The sequence below is a fragment of the Suncus etruscus genome, chromosome 5 (genome assembly GCF_024139225.1).
Source record: "Suncus etruscus isolate mSunEtr1 chromosome 5, mSunEtr1.pri.cur, whole genome shotgun sequence".
NCBI classification, from domain to species: domain Eukaryota; kingdom Metazoa; phylum Chordata; class Mammalia; order Eulipotyphla; family Soricidae; genus Suncus; species Suncus etruscus.
Window position 1 is genome coordinate 146654063 of NC_064852.1, and position 9013 is coordinate 146663075.

At 41.2% G+C, this 9013-nt stretch overlaps 1 non-coding gene across 1 annotated transcript; it reads right to left on the reverse strand.

The window, feature by feature from the left end:
• Positions 1-6760: 6760 nt before the first annotated feature.
• On the reverse strand, positions 6761-6893 carry LOC126010125 (small nucleolar RNA SNORA51). The gene has a single exon (XR_007496261.1). It is a non-coding gene; the product is annotated as a small nucleolar RNA SNORA51 (small nucleolar RNA).
• Between the last annotated feature and the right edge of the window lie 2120 nt (positions 6894-9013).

A 9013-nucleotide genomic window follows, 5' to 3' on the forward strand; every position in this document is an offset into this window, starting at 1 on the left:
GCAGGCAAGGGGCCCGGTCATGCCCCTTGGTTAATAGTGGTGGTGGTGGCTGGGGAGGGGCAGTGGGAGCTGACAGTGTGGATGGTTCCCCTCTCCCAAATGCAGGCGCTGCGGTGAGCCGCAGCGTCCCCTGGTCTGCACTTCCTGCATTCCCGCAGATCGAGGCAGGCGCTGGGGTGACCCACCACGCCCCCCCGTTTGCCCTTCCCTTCTCCGAACTTTCACAAGTTGAGGGAGACGCAGGTTGGGCAGACGCTCCCCGCTCTGCAGACCCGGGAAGCGGCCACGCCCCCTGACCTGCTCCCTGCTTCTCTGAACTTTCGCAAGTTGAGGGAGACGCAGGGGAGACAGGTGCCTCCCGTTGTGTGGATGCAGGCTGGGCGAATCTCCGTTCTGTGGGCCTGTAAGGGGGGGGGCTCGAAAAGAAGAAGATCAGTTGTATCTGGATAAATGTTGGGGAACTGTGGTGGGCATAGAGGTGAGCCGGGAGGGGCTGGCTTCGTTATCTCCTCCGGGGCGCCTCCTTCTTGGGTTCTTACGGGAAGAATGCTATGGTTAGTAGGTGGGGGTAAGGAAGAGCGCTCAGGGTCAGGCGGCAAGGCGACCAGGCTGTCGGGAGCTGTTGGAAACAGAAAGGGGCGCATCCATTCCGGGGGGCTTTCACACAAATCTTCCCAAACAAGAATATAGGACTCCTGTTCTGGGTGTCCCTCGGGTTTGGCGCGGTAGATAACGCTTTTTACTTTCCGTACCGATGGCAAATGAAAAGAGCCTTCCTTAGGCCACCCTACACCAAAGGAGGGCCATTCAGAAGAGCAAAATGCCTGCCATTTTCTCTTCTTTATAACCCAAGACTGTTTTTTTGCCCTTTTATTAACTTCTTTCCAGTGCTCTAGTGTAAGAGCAAGTGGTGTGGATTGTACCTGTCCCATTGCTGCCTGGTCTCACCAGCCTTATGCACAAACAGCTGTTACCAAGCCTCTCTTTCACACAGCAATATATCAAGCCCTCTTTCCACACCTAACAGTGTAACAACCAACAAGGAATAAAAAAAAACACAATACAGAGTCCGATTTGGAACACGAAAACAAGGGTAGGGTGTTCCGTAGAGAGAAAACAACAAACTGGGATGAGTGTACCAGAATATGAGGCTGGATTAGTCCAGTTACAAGTAAGAGGACAGAAAGAACTAGTCACAGAAGACATAGAAAAAGAGAATGTCCGACCACTTGAGGGAGAAGTGTATTGCTTAAACCAATGTGTTCCTAACCGGAGCTCAGTTTGTCTTGCTGGAGGGCAAGTCTATCTGGAGAGACTTGACTGAGACCCTTTATTCTTCACCAGGATTTATCTATCGGACCACGTCTTTTATGGAGAAGACGGGGTACCTGGCTCCGGGGGACTTTTGCGGTCGGACTCAGTAGCGTTAGTTTAGATACAGTTAGTGAGAGATCTTAAACAGAAAGTTTTTCGGCTCAACAATCAAAGGACGAGCCCCAAGGGACTCACAATAGAGAAACACAATGACGATATCAGAATTGCCAGATATTCAACTCAAATCGCAAGCCAATATTCCAACAACAGTTTCAAATTCAATAATAGCGACAGAAAGCAAACCTACGACGCAGACAAACCTTTACACAGACAGACCTCCTTCCTGCAACCAGGGAACGTCTTCCCCGTTGCTTTAAATCGCCTCCTAGGCACCCTGGTGCGCGCGGCCAGGGATGTGACTTTGCGTTGGAGTTCGTCAACTCCTTTGCCACTCGGTATACGCATCGAGTGGGAACCTCAGTCTGGGATTCCAAAGTCACACACTTCCACGACTAAGCCCCTTAGTCGATTATCAGGTCTGTTTGCAATAGCGCTTCCCACAGATAAACCCAGAGCAAAGCACACGGGGAACTAGAGAGTGAGCTAAGGGGAGGAGGAGGGAGAAGGGATCCCAGGGAACTCACCAAGCAGACCTTGTTCACTCGTCCGGCTCGGGTGGGGTGTGTAAGGGTCTCCTGGTGGCTCGCCAAAAATGAAAAATCCGGACGACCCGACCCCCCAGTTGCCCAGCACAGAATAGTGAAAAAGGCACGTGCTCAGCAAATTGCAGGCAAGTTCCAAGTTTAATCTGATCGATCAGAGGTTCGAAACGTGCTCAGAGCAGAGCAGAGGTTGCGAACCCCAAAGTCTGAAATCAAGGGGTTTTTATACAGTTTTCAGGTGGGCTGTGTTATTTTTACAGAGGAAACAGGAATGGGCTTTGATATGGGGGAATCCGGAGGTTTTGGGGGTAGGTGTGAGTAGGGTCCAGACTTCAAGTCTCCAAGTGAGCGGGATCCAGACATTAAGTCTCCAAGATGTCTTCAGCACAATTAATGCAGGGTCTGTAAAACCATGGGGAGCCAGCAAATGGATCAGCACCTGTAACTCAGTAGATAAAAGACAAGCAGGTAGTTAACACAGAGGGGAGGTTAAGGGGGGAACATTGCATTGCATGAGAAAGAGACAGACAACTCCCATCAGGAATGTGTAGGGGAAAATATGTTTTTCACTTCTTTCAGTACAATATCGGAGACCTTTATGAAAAGAAAATGTATGAAAAAGATGTGTAAAAAAATACAGAATGGTTTTTCTCCTTTAATAATATGTAGAGCTGTAGATAAAATTAAGCTAGCAATCTAATTATTAAAACTCAGTATTTAACAAAACTCTGAAAGATAATAACTCTTTCTCTTAAATAAGTTAAAAAGATATTACCAATGTGATGATTTAAAACAACACAAACAAAAAAATTACCTCAGATCAGTCTGGATTGAGAATGTAATAGATTGAGTATATTCTTTGTACATGGTACCACATGTCTCCCTGAATACTTAGGATCTGAACCTAAACCAAGGACCCTTAGGTGTGACCCAAAAAAACCAGAAGACTTAGGATCAACCAGTATTTTTAAGTAGTGGACAGTTGGTTAAGTCACTGCCTTGAGGTGGCAAACATGGTTCAATCCCCAGCATCAAACATTTCTCTAAATACCTCCAGGAGCAACACCTGAGCACTTGATTTCTGACTTATGCCTTTTTCTGTTAGATAATACTAACTCCCCAGTTTACTAACTCAGCAATCAATCCACTGTTTCTTTTCCTTTAAATGCTAGAAGTTATTTTTCTGTTTTTTTTATACTCAGTAGGGACTAGCAAAGATAAATGCCACCATTAAAAATTTAAAAACATTGGGCCAGAGAGATAGCACAGTGGTTAGCTGTGGCTCTTGCCTTGCACAGAGCAAAATCAGATTTGATCATTTTACCACATATGCCCCAGAGCAACTCCAGTAATGATAGCTGGGTGCAGAGCCAAAGTAACAAAATAAAGGCAACGACTAAGGATGGGTGAAGGGGGGTGTTCTTGTTATGACTAAAACCCAACTACAACTATGAAATTATAAAAAAATATTTAAAAAAATTGGAGTACAAATGGCAGTGGATAGGGTGCTTTCCTTGAATAAAATAAAAGAAAAAAGAACAGAAAGATGATGGTAACTTCTAATCACTGTTTTTCCACCTTTCTCTTTAGAATTTGTTTCCTTTCTGCGTTTTTCATTTCCTACCAGTTACCCCTAATCTCATGCTGTTGCCTTTTACATAATTTCCACCTGTGTCCCCTTGAAATATTCTCAACTGTTCCCCAACTGAGAAACAGAAGGGGCTAAAGAAAATTGATGTTTATCTGCCTAGTATGGGAATTTTTACCTGTCACTTGAGTTTGGGGGAGTCTTGTTTATCAGGCTAAGGAGAGTTATTCTCAACAGAAAATTCCATTTCACTTGTCACTCAGATTTTTGTTTTTGTGTTTTGCTTATTTTGTTTTGTTTGGGGCCCATACCTAGTGATGCTCAGGGGCCACTTTTGCCTCTGCACTCACTAATTACTCCTAGTGGTGCTCAATGAAACTTTATGGGATGCCAAGGATCAAACCCAGGCTGGTTGCATGCAAGACCAGCTATAATCTTGCTCTGGCCCCATTATCCAGATTCCTTTCTAGGTTCAGAGTCTACTTTGTTACCCAACCCCCAAGGGTCTTGGGGAAGTTATAAAAGGTTTGGCCTCAGGGGCAAAAAGGGGATTTTGCATGGATGGAGTTGGAGGAGCTGCAGGAGGAGAGATGGCTGAAAGACAAGTTAGAATGCAGGACTGAGTAAGGATCCAGCGTATATCCTATTATTATAGGCCACACATGTTGGCCAGGGCAAATAAAGATGTCATCTCCTGAAGAAGCCTGCCTGTGAGTGAGTTTTCTACCCGCTGTTCTCCTAAACCCAGATACCTGCTGGCTGGAGGGGATTGGAGCCACATGGCTTGGGACGGCAGAGAAAGGTCCCTCCATTCGTCCCATCACCATCCATTTTCCAGACACTGTTGCTGTGAATAATTTCAGAAGAAAATGAAACAAAATCGCTTTATTGAAGGATTCTGGAGGAAAAAGTGCTTTGCAAAGGAAGGGAACTGTATATATGTATGCTACTTTAGAATGCGAGTTCAAAATGCAGTGCCACTGGTATGTTTTTTCCATAGCTATTTTATAAGCCTCTCCCAAGCTGCTTCTTCTCGTGTGTGTGTGTGTGTGTGTGTGTGTGTGTGTGTGTGTGTGTGTGTGTGTGTGTGTGTGTGCAAAAAAGATTTCTTTGCTAGGCTGTTATCGAGGTAAAAGGGTTTTAACTTCTGGTGGAGATCACTCAAATTCTTAAAACAGTCTTTTGATCCTGATAAATATTCCCTTAATGAGTCTCTAGTTGGCTACTAGTGTGAGAGTTTTGATTGCTTTCTCCATGCTAAACCTGAGGCTAGGGTGCAGGAACATTCAAGTATTTTTTAGTCTTTTTATGACTTCTTGAAATACATTGTGACAGGGTTTCCCCACCCCAAACTCTTGATTTCAGATTTTTGAACACAACCAACAGATTTTTAAAAGTTATTCAATGGAATATTGTCACTCAATTTTTTCCTTGGAATGAAAACATGTACGACTTACACTCATCAAACTTTTCAATATATGTTGCAATATGGTTCTTGAAGTCTTCCTGACCCATTTAACTTCATCTGGTCTAATCTTCAACTGAGGAGAATTTAAAGAAGCTATTTGGATATACTGAGGATTTCAGATCTCCTTCTTTGACCTTGATTATAGTTGGGCTTTTAGACTGCTCTCTTAAATGGAGGTGTGGGCTGGTGAAAGTGTATGTAGGTCTTAGACTATTTTGTGTTTGTGGATATTGGAGATGGCCTGTCAATCAAGTTTTTGCAGACCCAGTTTGATCATTTCCAAATGTCATACTCTAAGATAAAAAATATTTCCTTGTAAATATTTTTGATCTATTTACCTCTGTCATGACATGCTAGAAGAGAAAATGTCTATCTTATTTATGCAGTTTAAGTGTGTGTGTGTGTGTGTGTGTGTGTGTGTGTGTGTGTGTGTGTGTGTGATGGAGCTATATGGCCTGCATAATACTAGACTAGTTTGACAAGTCCTTTAAAAATAGAACACCAGGGGCCGGGAAGGTGGTGCTACAGATAAGGTGTCTGCCTTGTAAGCGCTAGCCAAGGAACGGACCGCGGTTCGATCCCCCGGCGTCCCATATGGTCCCCCCAAGCCAGGGGCGATTTCTGAGCGCATAGCCAGGAGTAACCCCTGAGCGTCAAACGGGTGTGGCCCAAAAACCAAAAAAAAAAAAAAAAATAGAACACCAGAGGCTGGAGTGATAGCACAGTGGGTAGCGTGTTTGCCTTGCATGTGGCCAACCTGAATTTAATCCCCAGCATTCTATATGGTTCTCCAAGCTTTCCAGGAGTAATTTCTGAGCAAAGAGCCAGGAGTAACTCCTGTGTGCTGTCAGGTATGGCACAAAACTAAAACAAAATAATAAATAAATAAAATAAAACACCAAGATACAAAGCAATAGTAACTGTGGGTAGGGTGCTTGCCTTGCATGCAGCAAACTCAGGTTTGTTCCTTTGTATCTCATATGGTCCCTTGAGTCTGCCAGGACTGATTCCTGGTACAGATTCTGGAACAACCTCTGAGCATTGCCAGTATGGCCCTAAACCAAATAAACAAACAAAATCCACCAAATAAAGTTTGAGAAAATAAAATTAATTTAACTTTGTTTTTATTTACCATGAGCATGAATTATGGAATTAAACTTTGTTAAAAGTCAAAAACAAGGAAAAATACAAAAGTGCATGCAGCAGATCACAAAAATGGAAATAAATGTATGTGATATTTAGGTCTTGAAAAAAATTGGTTCTTGAAAACTGGAAAACAGATGAATCAATTTATATACTTTAAATACAAACTGACCTGTTGTACAAGGGTTTATTTATAAAAAAAAAAAAAAAAACAATTTAGAGGGCCTTGAAAGAAAGTGTAGTGGGTTAGGCACTTGCCTTTCATGCAGCCAACCTATGTTTGGTCTCAGCACCTCATATGGTAATTAAAAACTCAGTAGTAATTTCTGAGATCAGAGCTAGGCAAGTAAGTCCCCCAAACAAAAATTCACATAAAAGCCCACATTGTTTATTTAATAAATATTTACATAGCTCAGCTGAAGTAACAATACCATGATATACATAAAAAGGGCTAACATGTTACTACAGTCATATACATTTGCTTCTTAATTTCTAACAAAAATTATAATGCCCGTATTACAGGAAATGGTATTATATATGACTGGCTTTTATTCATTGATATTCTTTCCATTGTCTCTTTTTTTTTTTTGTCCCCCAATTCACAATACATACCCGGCAAGGGGCCTGTGTTGAGGTGTATATGGGGTGCCTTTACTGTACCTCCTCTTTCTATACAGCCAGTGTAAAGAACACAGCCTGTGGTAAGATTTGGGAGGCCTTATCTTATCTTTTATTTATTTTATTTTTTTTTCTTCAGAGCAAACTAAAGTTGTTTTTTTTTGTTGTTGTTGTTTTGTTTTTTTTAAAGTAAGAATTCATTTAAAGGACAAAATTGATTAACATAATGAGGTAAACTAATATAACATAATATAGTGACATAACATAACATATAATATAATTGATATAATAATACATGAAAGTCAAAGAAAATTTCTGATTAAAAACACAATTTTTTTTTCATAATGGCTTACATATCTTTCACTGTAGTATTTTGGGTACATATTCACATTGAATCAGGGGAATACCCATCACCTAATATGTCCTCTTCTCAATCAAAAATCAAATAAGCTGAAAATAGGCAGAGTCCTGTCTAGAGGCTTCCAACCTCAGTTTGAGAGAGGATGTGAAAAAAGTAATTAAAATACCACAACAATACACAAAAAAAAAATATCGAATTAAATAACCGATAAGCACCACAGCAATAAAGACAGGCACCACACAATAATCTCGGTTCTGAAATCAAATCATACTCAAGTGCAAAAAAGAAAGAGAAAGACAAAACAAAATAAAATAAAATAATATTGGAGACATCAACCGTAATCTCCACACCAAAATAAAGACGTCAAAAAAATAGATTATTTATTCTCCTCTTGCTGCTTTCGTGGTATGTGGAAGACTTCTACTTTATCTTGGATGGTAAAATCAGTCCTGTTTCTAAAGATCTTGGTGGCTGTGCAGATCAGGGAATGGAGTTTATGAAGTCTTTCTTTGTGGTTCTAGCAGTTATGCTTCTTCAATGTCATTTTTTTGTTTTTTATGTGTTCTAGGTGTTTCAGAATAGTGCTACCATTCTGTGTTTCTCTTTTGTCTTCTGACTTACTTCGTTTAACATAACATGATCTAGGTCCATCCACGTTGCTGCAAAGTCTGTGATTGTATCATTTCTAACTGCCATGTAATATTCCATTGTATATATGTACCACATCTTAATGATCCATTCATCTGTTGTTGGACATCGAGGTTGGTTCCAAGATTTGGCTATTATACTGAGTGCTGCAATAAATAGTGGGGTGCATATGTATTTTGGAATGAATGTCCTTCCATCTTGGGGATATATGCCTAGGAGAGCAATTGCTGGGTCAAATGGCAGCTCAATTCTAAGTTTTTGAGCACTCTCCAGACTTTTCTCCATAGATGTTGGACCAAGGGGCATTCCCACCAGCAATGAATGAGAGTTCCTTTCATACCACATCCTCTCCAACAAAGGTTGTTCCCATTATTTTTGATGTGAGCCAACCTCACTGGTGTGAGGTGGTATCTCATTGTTGTCTTGATTTGGATCTCCCTGATGATGAGCGAAGGTGAGCATGTTTTCATGTGTTTGTTGGCCATCCTTCTCTCTTCCTTAGAGAAATGTCTATTCATTTCGTCTCCCCATTTTTTTATGGCTTCGTTTGGTTTTGAAGGGCTCAGGTTTCTGAGCGCTTTGTATGTTCTAGATATCAGCCCTTTATCTGATATATCAAGTGAAAAGATTTTTTCCCATTCTCTTAGCTGTCTTCTTGCATTAAGTAGGGTTTCTTTTGCCATGCAGAAGCTTTTTAGTTTGATATAGTCCCATTTGTTTATAGTTGATGCTAACGTTTTTGCCATTGGTGCTCCGGTCTCAAAGACCCTTTTGATATAAAGGTCTTTGAGTGTTCTGCCTATTTTATTCTCGATAAACTTTATAGATTCAGGTCTGATTTCCAGATCTTTGATCCATTTTGAGTTGACTTTTGTATAAGGAGTGAGATATGGGTCGATTTTCACTTTCGTGCATATGAGTATCCAGTTGTACCAACACCATTTGTTGAATAGGCTTTCTTTGTTCCATTTCATATTCTTGCCTCTTTTATCAAATATTAGTTGGCTATATATCTGGGGGTTTATGTCTGGGAATTCTGTTCTAATCCACTGGTCTGAGGTCCTGTCTCTGTTCCAGTACCATGCTGTTTTTATTACTATGGCTTTATAGTATAGTTTCAAGTTAGGTAAGGAGATACCTCCCAACTTCTCATTTTTCAGAATGTGTTTAGCTATCCTGGGTCTTTTATGGTTCCAAATGAATTTTATAAT